This window comes from Adiantum capillus-veneris, chromosome 7, assembly GCF_014529385.1.
Source record: "Adiantum capillus-veneris isolate H3 chromosome 7, ASM1452938v2, whole genome shotgun sequence".
Classification (NCBI taxonomy): Eukaryota; Viridiplantae; Streptophyta; class Polypodiopsida; order Polypodiales; family Pteridaceae; genus Adiantum; species Adiantum capillus-veneris.
Genome location: NC_140937.1, coordinates 110,102,063 through 110,116,598, shown reverse-complemented (window position 1 = coordinate 110,116,598; position 14,536 = coordinate 110,102,063).

The following is a 14,536-nucleotide window of genomic DNA, read 5'->3' as shown; positions in this document are numbered from 1 at the left end:
ACACTTGTTATACAAAGTGATTTTATACAACCCATGGCACAAAAGGACAGATGCAACAATTTCATCACCAAAACTGAGATCATGAACTATACATCTGTCATCCACAAATTTGACTACAAGTCCAAGTCTAGCAAGTGCGGATATAGACAAAAGATTCTTCTTGATCCCAGGTACATAAAGTGCATCAACAAGTGTGAAGGAACTGCCATTTGCAACAGTAAGCACAATCTTTCCAACTCCCTGAACCGGATAAGAGGCATTGTTGGCACAAGTGACAGAATTCCCATGAGGGACAGACTCGAGAGAGGTGAACAATTCACGATGTGAGGTAATGTGTTTTGTAGCACCACTATCGAAATACCACACATGTGAATCTGTAGCAACTAACATGCATGCATCATGGATAGCAGGATTGTAAGTGCACTCTACACTAAAAGCCCATTCTGCATCAACATCACAGAAGACACAACAATGGCTGCATTTGTAGTGGAACCAGCATTTGGAGTGGAACCACCCTCTTTCTTCTTAGCCTCTTTGGCCTTCAACTTAGGACACTGGTTGATCAAGTGATCATTAGCTTTACAATAATGGCAATGCATCTTCTTTTTGCCCTTATCACCAGAATTTCCAGACGAATTGTTGCCAGCAGAAGCATCAGGGACATAATTTTTGCCACTTGCAGCAGAACCATAAGAGGTGGTTGCATTGCTGTTACCACCCTTTCTTTGAGAAGCAATAAAAGCCTGTTCAACTGCACGCTACCTAGTCCTGTTTTTTTGGAAAGTGACTCTTGCAACAACAATGTGCATAATGCATCAAACTTGACAACTTCAGGATTCCTTGGGTCATAAGTCTCCAAGTACTAGCAAAAATCTGGTAAGGCATCAAGAACAGTCTGCACAAGGGAACTGTCTGAAATGACTTCACCTGCATAAATAAGTTGCTCATTGATATCCTTGACACCAGCAAGGAAAGTGTCCATATCATCTTCCTCATGCATAATCTTCGATTCCAACTCTTTATGCAGCAAAGCAATTTTAGCCTCATTGCGGCTTGCATAAAGACCTGCTAGAATATCCCAAGCCTGTTTTGCAGATTTTGCTGAACGAATGTGAGTAATGGTGCGCTTCACAAACAACACAATCAATGCATGAGCCTACGCATCCTTTGCATCCCAACGAGCTTGTTTTTCCATAGGCAAAACAACTCTAATAGCAGCAATTCTTGCAGCAAGACCTGCAACATCCTCAACATCGCCTACATCCTCAGAACCAGGACGTACATCAATGCCCTGCATAATATTCTAGACACCCTTTGACATAAGAACATGTTGCATCATATAAGCCCACATAGGGTAATTGTCCCCATCCAACCTGTCCTCATCAGCAAACATCTTGAACACATCTATGTTGTTGTCAGCCATGGTACATGCTGCACTTGATGTGAAAACTGCCGAAAAGAGGAGAAATGAAGCGGGAACAACATGTGCTATATAGCACAAACCTAGAAGACTGCAAGGCACCTATTTTGCAAAAAACGACACTGACAAAAATTTTGCACAAAATGACGAAACTATTTGTGCAGACCTGCATGCAGTGGAAACGGAGGCCGAAATGAGCCCGAATAAAAAATTTGAGCAGACTGAGCTCTTCGAGCACACCCGAAATATTTTTTGACCTGCGAATGCTTGCCAAAGCTCATTGAAATCGGAGAAAATGACCAGGCGTGTGCTAGAGCTGCTGGCGACTAAGCCCAGGAGGACGCAACCTGCTCTGATACCAATTGTTGGAATTAAGGTTGCAGGAAAACACACACAGCTTGGAGAAGACGAAGGAAGCTCAAGGCACACAATAGAGAGTGTATTACTTAGTGTGCAATGGAAAGATAGATAGCCCTAGAGTGATGGACATATATAGAATGCATGGGGAAAAAAACCTCCTAAAGAGGGAAAAAATGCTCCGACGGTCCTAGTGTATTCACACACATTACTACCACATGTATATGGTAACACCACCCTCCTTGGGAATGAGGAAGATTAGGCCCTCACTCATGCTATCGGGCATCTCCCTTGTGTATAGGATACACTGAAAAGCGCTGCAGAGATCTGAGCCAAGCACGTCCCACTATTCCAAGAAAAAGCTGGGAGTCAGACCATCCTCACATGGACAGCTACCACGGAGAAGTTCTCTGAGGGCCGCGTGGAAGTCCTCTAACTGTAGAGGTAGCTCAAGACTCTGGAGCATCTCCTCGGTCACAAGACAATGCATCTGTGCCCACACCTACTCTCTACATCCATCCTGACGCTCAAACTAAGGCTCTGCTAACAGCAGGTCACGGTAAAATTCTATGGCAACAAGACGCATGTCCTCTAGCTCTGATATATAGTGTGGTTGGGTGGAGAGTTGCATGCATTAGTTTCTCCTTCCTTATATGTGGAATTATGCAAGAAGTAGAGATGGAAAACAAACTCATAATGAGCAAGCGTTCTTGAAGAAAAAACCATGTGATGTGTTTGCCAAGTGTGATCTGTTTACGAACAAATCAAAATTTGTTTACGAACAGATAAAAATTTCTTGATGAGCATAATGTTTGAAATTGATGATCATTCATAGAGAAACACTTTTTCTATGCATTATCAAGGCTATGGAAAACTTAGTGCTCGTGTCTACCTTTAAGATTACCACCCTTTCCTCAAACAGCTAGATTAAGCAACCATATTACCTTGATAGCTTCGCCTTGAATCATGTGACAACCCAATGTTTTGATTGCGATTGCTAAGATTGGACTCTCTGGAGCATAGATGTAAGGGTGTCGGCAACAAGTATTTCAACCTAAGGAGGTGCGAAATGTAATGGAATTGGCCTATTTAACTTCAGAGTAGCGGAAATTAATGAGAGTACTTTTGAGAAATGACTTTGTGAGCATAGCGGGTGAACATAATTGAAGATAGCAACATAATCATAGCAATTAGTTAACTTGGCATGAACAATACTTTTGCAAGAGAAAGAATTTAGAGAACATGACAACAGTTGAGGACCAGATTTAAGTGGAGCCGGTCCCCCCTCCAATAGGCATTTGTATTATGATTTCTCCCATTAAGAGAGACTTGTTACAATACAATCTTTGTGTTCCTTGTAACCTAGGTGATGCAATGAAGATGGAAAGCTTCATGCATCACAAGTATAACATAAAATTGAAGAAAGCTTTAACTATCCCAAGCCTCAGTCCCAAGACCTCAAACACCTCGAAGGTGGAGAGAGCTAGCAGGGAGTGAGGGTAGGGAAGAGGAAGAAGAAACATTTCATAGGAGAAAGAATTAGTTCCTCACTTATCATAACTCTTCTTGCTAGCATATATAATAGCATAGTAATGAAGACGAAGGAGATGGCAATCTTAAGCATTGAAGCATGGCTCTTGGTTGGATTTGCACTCCATAGCCAAGAGTGTTGGTGTAGGCTCTCCACCTCTACTTGCTTGGGGAAGGAGAGGGAGCTCTTCCACTTTGCATAGCACACAATGAGAGTGTTTGTGAGTGTGTGTGGGTGAGTATACCCCCTAGCTTGCTTGGGTCGACCCCCCCTTGTGGCTCATGCTTGAAGCTCATTGGACCCCTCGAGGCCTAGCCAATCACAAGCAGGAGGCATTACAAGCAACAAGGGTAGCCTTGGGACAAGTGTTCCCCTTTCCCCTTTGAGAGAGAGGACTTGATAAATGCAAAATCGATCAATTAAATATCCTAAATTATCATTGGACCCCTTGGGTGGCAAACCAATAGGCTTCAGGCATACCATGAGGGCAACATGAGGAGGAACTTGACAAGTGTCCCTTCTGCTTTCTTTGTACCATGCATGCCTTGTGTGAGTGTGTGGGTGTTCTCTCTCATCCCCCCTCATGTAGGGCTCGCCCCCTCCTTGTAGGGATTGAATATTTGACTTTTTGACACCTCAAGCCCCTTATGCATAGGCCCAGTTCCCACCACAAGCTTGGCCCTTAAGCACTTTAAGCTTGGGCTGGGTTCTCACCTCAAGTGCAACCCTAGCATCTCAAGCATGTCAAGCACCTCAAGCATCTCAAGCACCTCAATCATCAAGCACCTCAAGCACCTCAGTCATCAAGCATGACAAGCAGGACTAGCATCTCGAGCTGGGTCGGGTTCTCGCCTGAAGCTCCAGCCCTAGCTTACCTAAGGTCAAAGGACTTTTATACACATTATTGGAGGTCTTCAATGAAGCTAACCCTAAGGTATTATGCTCCATTGGTTAGCCTTACTCTTTGATAAACCATCTCTCATTTGGGCCCCTTTACCATTGGCCCCGTGTTGAGATAGATCTATAAGCACATGCCTATATCTTAACACTTGTTCCCGTTTATTCTCCCACATTAAGTGATCAATTTAATATGAGAAAATCATTTGGGTTGGTTAGATATTAGATATTAGATTTTATGACATTACCTCTCTCTTGAAATCATAGTCATCCTCGACTATGAGGTAGAAGAGATAAAGTCTTAGTCATTAGTCAATTTTACTTAGTGGGTAGAGGTTTCCTTTTTACCCTGTGACATCTTTCCAAGATGGATGACTTATCCATTTGGTGCTTGGGAGACATAGCTGCCGCAAGCATGTCTGCTCTTTAGTCCATTTCATTCTCTCAAAGTAGAGTGACAAATTCTACTTGGTGTTTGAGAGACGTCGTCATCACAAACATGATTCTAAGCATGCATATTAGTTAAATTTGTGCACAATTGAAAAGAGGGCTAGTCTTATAAGACAAAAACATGAGTCATTTAAAAGAAATATGTACATTTGCTTATTGTAATGTAGCATTGTAAGCATTGACAAGGTTCATACTATCCTTAAGCTGTATTCCTTGCATCCATCTAGCATCTTCAAAAGGATAATTTTTGAACTTAATAAGATACCGTCAGATAATCTTACCATGTCGTAGTACCTTGTCTTCATGCCGAAGTTTGAACATTAAGGCTCTTCTGTGCTTATCAGCAACAGCTTTTTGCCTTTGTTGAGAGATGGATATAGCCTCCTTAATCTTTTGAAAAGATTCTTGTAGGTTACGGCTATACTCATCGGCGGCGAAGATCTTCCCATGTACTTTGAGTAGCAAGGGACTTTTAGGTCTTCCCTCAATGATCTCAAAAGGTGTTTTTCCCGTAGAAGTATGTACTGTATTATTGTTGGCATACTCTACAAGAGGTAAGTACTTTTCCCATTGTGAGCATTGATCTACTTTGGTAACATAAGTCTTGAGTAGATCGAGTATTGTAAGATTGGCTATCTCACTTTGGCCATCCATTTGTGGGTGATAGGCCGAAGAGAAATTCAATCTTGTTCCTAGATTTTCAAAAATACCTTTCCAAAAATTACTGGTCATTCTAGGATCTCTATCTGACACGATGGATGTGGGTAATTCATGGTGCTTGAAAATCTGAGATATGAAGAGAGTTGCCATTTGATGTGCCTTAATAGTCTTTTTGACAGGAATAAAATGTGCTTGCTTGCTGAACCTGTTGACTATTGTCCATATTCCTATATTCCCATGGATAGACTTGGGTAATCCAAAGATGAAATCCATGGATATACTCTCCCATGGTGAATTTGGGATAGGCAATGGTTGGAGTAATCCAGGTTGCTTCCCTGTATCATACTTGGTCTTTTGTCATACTACACATTTTGAAATATACTCTTGTATGTCCACTTTCATGGTAGGCCAATAGAAGTATGTCTCTACTCCTCGGAGAGTAGGTTGAATACCTCTATGCCCCGCATATGGAGGAGCATGGGATTCATACATAAATTTCTCACGAAGAGAATGGGTAACACATAACCTATTGCCATGGAGAAGATAACCATGCTGCAAGGTGAATGGTTCCTCTTTCTTCCCCAAAGCAAGGGCTGACATTATGTCTCTAAAGTCAGGGTCAGTAGCATACTCATCTATCATAGAAGATAGATCATTGTGAGTAGCTATAGATACCGCATTAACTTTTGGTCGTGGTGAAAGTTCATCGGCCACTTGATTGTGCTTACCAGCAATGTGAGAAATATGAAAATTAAATTGCGAAAGAAAATTTTCCCACCTCATTTGTTTGTCGGAAAGCTTGTTTTGCGTCATGAAATACTTGAGACTTTGGTGATCGGTTCGTAGAATGAATGGAGTCCCCAATAAGTAGTGCTTCCATGTGTCTAGGGCATGTAGAACAGCTAAAAGATCTTTCTCATAAATGCCCAAGACTCGTTCATCAGTATTGAGCCTTTGGCTCTCATATGCTATGGCATGCCCTTCTTGAAGTAAAACTGCTCCAAGGCAATCACCACAAGCATCACATTGGACCTCAAATGGTTTTTAGAGATCCGGAAGTACGAGGAATTGTTGGGAAGTAAGCTTCTCTTTGAGCTTATCAAAAGTATTTTGCTCCTTAGTAGTCCATACATACATAGCGTTCTTCTTAGTTAAGTCGTGTAGTAGCGTCTATAATATGCACACATACCAAAAAAGCTTCTTAGCTCATGTAGATTCCTTGGGTTAGGCCATGGTTTTATTACCTCTAACTTCGATGGATCCATACGAATACCATCTTGAGAGATAATTTGACCTAAGTATTAAATCTCTTGAAGGAAAAATTCACTTTTCTTTTGGTTGAGAAAAAAAGCTTATTCTCCCTCAATGCTTGAAAAATCACTTGGAGATGTTGCTTATGTTCCTCCAAAGACTTGGAGTAGATGATGATATCATCAAAGAACACTCCACTAAATTTGCGGTATGGTCTAAAAATTTTCTCCATTAGACAATTGAATATAGCTGGTGTATTAGTCAAACCAAAAGGCATGACTAGATATTCATAAAGACCAAACGTTGTGCGAAACGCGGTCTTTAAGATATCTTCATCCACTATCCTTATTTGATGATAGCCACTCTTAAGGTCAATCCTATTGAAGTAGGTAGAGCCTTGTAGCTTATCAAACAGATCTTCTACTCGAGGCACGGGAAATCTGTTTTTGATAGTGATATGGTTTAGTGCTCGATAGTCCACACACATACAGTATGTACCATCTTTCTTTTGCACTAAAAGGACTGGAGAACAAAAGGGAGAGGAACTAAGACTCACCATCCCTTTGTCTACCAATTCCTGTACTTGCCTCATGATCTCCTCTTGTTGAGCTTGTGAGACTCGATAAGGAGGTTTGTTAGGCGGTGAGATTCTTGGAAGGAGCTCAATGCGATGGTCATCCCCTCGTGTTGGAGGTAAGTCGATAGGGGTATCATCGATGAACACATCTTGGAATCCTTTTAGAAAATTTGACAAGTCTAACTCTTCTTGATTCCTACCATTTACATTTGATGAAACATTAGTATCTTTTATAGACTCTTTGACAAAAATCATGTATGCAGAAACTGAGCTCTTCATTGAATTATCAAAAGCAAGAGGATTTACAAGTGGAATAGTGCGACCACGCTCACTGGCATCTATATACATGTTCTTTCCCCTGTAGGTGAAGTAGATTCTCCTTTCAGAGAACTTCATGTTGGCAGCTATGCGATCAAACCATGATGCCCCTAGGATAGCATCCTCATGTTGGAGAGGAGAGATAAAGAAGTCTTCTTTGTCGACATAGCTTTGGACATGAAGCCTCAACTTCCCAATCAAGGGAGTAACGGAGGCTTGTTGTCCCTTGAAAGCTACGTCAGCCATTACTATATCTCCCATCTCAAAAGCTTGAATGCCCAACTTGGTGGCCAACTCCGTTGATATGAAGTTGAGAGTAGAGCCAGGGTCAAACAAGATGAAGGCATCATGCTCTCTTACCTTTCCCCAAGCATAGGAAAGTGATGATCCTTTGCAATGAGCATCCTCTTTTGGAGCTTCGATGGTGGAAGCCCTAGGAGTCTCATTGCGAGTATTCATTAGGGCCAAAAACGACTCAAAAAGGGCTGTTTGTTAATCTAAGGATTAAGGAATAGTCCAATAGTTATTTGACACGTATACAAAAGTATGGCACTCTTGTCTTCTCTATTGTGGGTTTTGGTGGTCCTATTTTGACGGAGAACCGCTAAATGTCTTGATCACAAGGCTGAAACTGCTATATTTAGGTGCTTTCGGCGAGAGAGCTCATTAAATTTGCAGCTCAAAGCAATGAAGTTTCGTCTTTTATTCTATTTTATATTTCACAAAAGCGTTGTCAAAAGATACGAAATCTATGTCAGAAGGCTCTCAAAACAAGAGCATTAATGACAAATCACCTACTTTTTTCAAACGTATATCTTTCTCGCTCTCTAGTTTGTGAGAGGTTTTAAGTCTTTCCGTCTATAGTTTCTTTCTTCTCTAATCTATGAGTTTCCATGGTGTCTTTTGCACGTCGCCCTTCACATAACATAACTTCTTGTGACTTTCATAACGTTAGAGAGGATGGTCTTTGGAAGTCCATATCTTTTCGTGTGAATGACTGGGTAACAATGCTTCCTTCATGCAAAGGTGTACACAGAGTGAAGAGAACTAAACACGATAAAGTAAAAAACCATTGGAAAGGTCGTGTTCTTGCTTTCAAAGTGACCGACAATGGCTGGCTAGCTAAGGTTCAACATGTGTACATGGCCAAGGATATGGTGTTAGACTGGGAAGAACATCCCACACTGCATTCTTACTGTAAGTACAGAAAAAAAACTATTTGATACAGTGAATTTTTTTCATTATCCCATTGTTTTTCTCATTTTTTGATTCCATTCCAGATATATTTCCTTCAACAGCTGTGGAATGGCAGCCTGTGGAGAGTCTGAGTGGGACGTTCAAAGCAATGCATAAAGGGATTGCAGATGCTATGTATGCTGACAAGCCACCTTCCTTTTACAAAACAATGGATTTGTTTGTCTATTTTGCAGAATACAAAGTTCCATCATGAGAAGGTGCATATGGAGAACTACATCAGTTACCCGTTCCCACCATAAGTTCACTTGATTGGGAAGCTCCTGATGCATGTACTATATCAAGCTTCAAATCCAAGATCAAAGAAGACATCCTTAAAGCTATGTCTTCGGGCAGGATATCAAGAAGGATTAAAGTTCAATGGTTCTTGCCTATACATGTCTTTGTGGCATGTTTCAAAACAATGGATTTGCAGAGGACAAAGACGATGTGGCTTAATAGAAGACTTTCTATGACTGAACTGGATAATGTTCTTGGAGATGGATGGAGCACCAAAGAAACTTTCCATATTGGTGACAATATTAGTTGTAGAGTAAGCCCAAATTCTATGTCTATCTCATATCAACTATGTCGTCAATCATTAGTTCTGGGCTACGACTATAGGAGATGGAGAAGCAAATTAGGTAGCTGGGTTCCTCTCGACTCAGAGGAAAATTGTCCAGAGTTTGAACTAAAGGTCACAGTCCATCCACACACCGAGTATAGAAGCCTGATAGTAACAACAAATTGGAGACTAAATGATGTTAGAGAATCTCTTGAGTTTCTTGATGAAACATCTCCCGAGTATAGATTCAAAGTGGATGAAATTGTGGTGAGCACAAGGATGGAGAACTCAACCTCTTACATCACATGCCTTCCCCCAAAAAGAGTTGTATTTGAGCCACTTGCAAGGACTTGAAAAAACAAGTTCAATATTGTAATCATTTTGCACATATTTTTATCTTTTCTCTACTTATGTTGTTTTAAACTTACATGACATCATGATACACATTTAAGAATCGACAGTTGGTATTAAGTATTTGAAGTACAAAATTATGAATCACCAAAGGGTATATATATATGTTCATATGGACAAAATGAACAAAAGTGTACATAGCTTTTGTGGACTATTCAATCATGAAATTCCACTTTTCTTTTTGCATGAGAGGATTCTGCATCCTCAGAGACCCTTTTCTTTTTGTGTTCAGAAGGGGGTGAAAGTTCAGGAGTGGGTGGTGGTGGTGACTTGGCAGGGGTTGGTGCTTTGGGCTCCTTAGGACTGGCTGGCTTGGGTGATTTGGCAGCTTTCTTTGACAACATGAATGGTAGCTTGAAAGGTGAGCTAGGTGTCTCCCCCTTATTGTTCTTAAGTGTACGACGCTTTTGAACCTTGAATTTCAATGGTGAGTGGAATGGATGGCCCTTTGTATCTACTCTTTTTTTTGCAGGGCTCTTAGTGGGACTCTTTCCCTTGGCAGTCTTCTTAATGGGACCCTTCCCCTTGGCAGGGATCTTCTTTTTGGTAGGACTCTTCCCCTTGGCAGGGATCTTCTTCTTGGGACTCTTCCCCTTGGCAGGACTCTTCTTGTGATCCTTTTTCTTTGTATGGATCTTTGTAGGACTTTTCTTCTTTTGATCCATTTTCTTTGCATCCAAACCTTTGGTGGCTCTACCTTTCTTTGGTGGCAAAGGAGAATCTGGATCATTTGGATTTATTGATCTTTCCAAAACCATAGAAACAGCCTTCTCTCTCACCCATGTGACCCAAGACTCTGGATAGTCATGCAACTGAAAAAAATTGAAAAAGAAACTAAAGGACATGACATACATACATAAAACATCAAAATAAATACATGAACCACACTTACAGTGAGTGTAGTCATCCGACACCTTGACTCAAGATATCTCCATGCATTTGCAAGCACCCTCCATCCACAAGATGTTGAATCTGTCTGTAAAGGCACTTTTTGATTGTAGTACTTGAAAGCTTCTATATTGTAATCCTTATTTGTGGTACTCACGTGACCAACAATAATTTTGGCAGCACTGCAAGAAGACATTGAATCAAAAAGCTACTAATAGAAAACAATGGGCCATCATCAAGCATAGATTATGCTTCATACTTACAGTTTACTTTTCCCATGGATACTTGACAATGAATTCATAAATATAATATCTTTCTCCAAAAGATTGAAGATAATAAGACTTCAATGTCCTCTACAAAATAAAAAACAATTAGCTAAGAATACCACAAAATGTTAAAAATAACATGTGAGGAGTTAAGAATTACCCTTCAACATAGGGGTATAATATGTAATTGCAGGTCAGCATGTTAAAATCATCAAAAAGACTTGAAAGGGTTCCTTGCTTGTTGAAAAGGCACTGTGTCACTAGAGGGTCAAGTATGGCAATTTGCATAGCTAGAGCCTCTGGAAGATCCCTCATAAGACACCTGGAAAAGGAAACACAAGCCCCAATGAGCCCCTTGTGCATGTCTGCCATGCACATGCACTAATAATTAGCAAAGCAACACACCTGAGACAGATATAGAGCACAGTGTCACCAAGCTCAATTTTGGGATTTACAAGCATACTTGTGTCTTGAGGGAATATGTCCAATATGCCTCAGTATCTCCAAACAAGGAGACATCCACCACCATTTGGCCTATGACTTTTTCATAAAGAAGAGAGTTGGATGCTCTTAAAATTTCAGCTTGCTCTTTAAGGATAGCATCCTCGGATATCATGTCTTGCTCCCTCTCAACTTCCTTTCCTGCTTTAATATCCTGGGACTTTCTTGTCTCGTACTCATGTGTAACATCCTCAATGAAAACCCCAGAATCTTTCTGCTGCCTGGAAGGAGGGATGTTTAAAATTTGGAAGGCTCTAAGATCCTCACTAGGAATGAGCTCAAGAGCCTTATCAAACTTGTACCTTAGCCTTGACACAAGCACAAAATCTTTGCTCATAAGTGTGACCCTGTGAGCAAATGCAGCTGCAATGTAGCTATCATTCATAAAGTCTATGAGAAAATCCTCAGCAGCTTCCTGAAGGCACATCACAGCTTGAGATTGCCACCTTACTGAGACAAAAGTTTTGATATTCATCATGCTTACAAGTCTATCAGATATCTCCTTGACAACTCTCATGAAAGAGAGCTTTGGAATCAGTAGACAAGTAGACTTTTGTGCTTTTCTTATTTCTCTTAGGGACTTCACCTAATAATTCAATCTTTTTCTAGCATTGGGCCTCTGACGAGGTAGTGGAGGGGGTGCTTTCTCTGCATCTTTCTCAGCATCACCTATTTCTGGATCAGTTGGGGCTTGGTAGACCTTCCTTGCAGTTTGCTTAGTCCTCGCCATTTGGGTAAAAGAACACACCACGCGACGCGTAAGCCACAACCTTCAAGGTGTTTCTATCGCTCTGTGTGTGAGGAGAAGGGTGACAACACGACGCGATAGAAGGGTGACCCAGGCTGTGGAATAGGTCCGTATCACGTCGTATGTGATCACCGGAACATCCAAAAAAAAATTCACAAAACGCCCTGTACGGCGCGATAGAGGGCGCAACCACACCTTAGAACATCACCGTATCGCGTCGTATGCGAGGTGTGACATCTTTAAGCCGAGCAGATCCCCCGCACGACACGATGAGAGCCTCACTTGACCATTGCAACATACGCCTATCGCGTCGTATGGGAAGCCATGAGTATTCCAAAAAAAAAGACTTTCACAATGCGATAGAGGGCACACAAACACCTTAGGACATGGTATAGAGCGAGGGTATGCGAGTTGTGAAAACATTTAATTAGTCGAGCAGCAACCCCGTACGACGCGATGAGAGGTTCACCGAGACTTTGCAACTTGCGCTTATCGCGTCGTAAGGGATGCTAAGAGTGGGGAGTGGTAGGAGGTGCGCCCACATGCCCAACACTTCCGGTCGCGTCGTTTGAGAAGAAACTTGGCTTGGCTTAGTGGACGGATGACTCGAAGTGCGGGTAGTTGAGGACTACACGACGCGAATGTCGAGTATGGGAGAAAGCACAAAATGAGCACGTGACAAGGGTTTATATACATAAGACCGTCCGTATGACGACCGTTGTGCGCAGGCCACATGGCACGTGTGCATGGCTGACACGTGTCACTAACGGTCATATTTCAGATGTTATATAATCGAATTTTAAGAATGTTGCACGTTCAGTTGTCGCATACGACGTGACATATTATCCATTTTTGTGTAATCCTTTCGCCTCGCACGACCTCATCCTTTGCAAATTGCACATCGGTGGCCCCTATCGCTTCTTGTTTGCTTTGTTGTACAAGGCTTTGCCTTGTACGACACGCAGGGAAGCAGTTCCAAAGGCTGGGTCCAGTGCCTATCGCGTCGTTTGGTGTTGTTTTACGGTTTGGTGTGGCTTTGTCCCGCACGACGCGCAAGGAGGCACTTCCAAAGCCTGGGTCCAGCGCGTATCACGTGGTCCGGGGTTGTTCGTTTTGCTGTGGTTTTGTCCCGCACGACACGTAGGGAGCAAGTTCCAAAGCTTGGGTCCAGGGCGTATCGCGTGGTTCGGGTTTGTCATTGGCACTAGTACATTAACGTTGGGCGTATTTCCGTACCTTGTACCTAGCTTCACCTGTTGACTTTTCCTCTACCATGATTGAAGGCCGGGAGGAGATTTTGGAGGAGAGTCCAAGTGAGAAACTATTGGTGGCTGTGATGGATGGTGGTGACATGGAGGTGTACACCAAAGCATATGATAAATTCAACCCTGTGTTTGATCTTGCAGCTTTGTTAGACCATTTGAAAGACTTCTTGGCAGAAGAATTCAAAGAGTTTGAAGAAGTAGTTGAAGGCAAGTGTTTGGTTTTAGATGGGAAGGCTTATTGTCATCTAACCGAATATACTACAAACTCAATTGAGAAGAGCAAAGTAACAAGGAGGTTTGGAAGATTTTCTAAGAAGACTTCCTTTGTTTGTCCACCTACCATTTCTTGTCAATTACATTTTAAACCTTGTAACCTTGTTCCAAAAGAAGTTGCTTTTCTTTTCTTTTTGTTCCTTAAAGTTGACGTGCAAGGCAAAGCTGATGAAGTGAAAGATACAGATGAGGCAACAAATAAAAATGTTTCCACATTTTTGCAGCTTGAGAAAAGTGAAATTCTAGAAGAGGAGGAAGTTGATGTTGCAGCTGAGGAGCAGGAGAGTGCAAATTTTGATGTTGCTCAATTTAGAGCTAGTACTGTCATTGATGAGCCAACAGATGAGGTAGAGGTATCTAAAGCTTCCCTTACTATTCCAAACCTTCCCTACTTCTTTATCAATGGGAAAGAGTATATTCCTCTCCATCATATCCAGTGTTTGCTTAATATGAGGGAGGACTACTGTATTGCAACCAATTCTGAAGCTTCTGAGGTGGCCAAAGATTTTATTGACACAGAAGAAGAGTCAAAAGAGGAGTTTTTGGCACTTGATCTTCATACATCCAATAAAGATTTTTTGCCTGCTCCTGATGCACTTGCTCTATGCATGAGAAGAGTGGAAGAGGAAAAACCTTCCCTCAAAGATGAGGATTTTGAGAAGAGGCTTGTTGAGCTTGGCATCCAATCTTTTGGCAGAGACTTTAAGCTGAAAAAAATTGGAAAGGAAGTTGACATAAGAGAGATGACCGGATCATGCAATCTCCTTCAAGAAAAAGTCATTGCCGAAGATGAATTGCAAAAGGTGATCTCCCTACTGAAATCTTTCTTTTTTTTCAATTTAGTTTTAATTACTCATTGTCTTGTTTTGCAGATTGAACTCCTTGACAAAGATAATTTTCTTGGGAGAGCTAAAGGCTCGAGAGG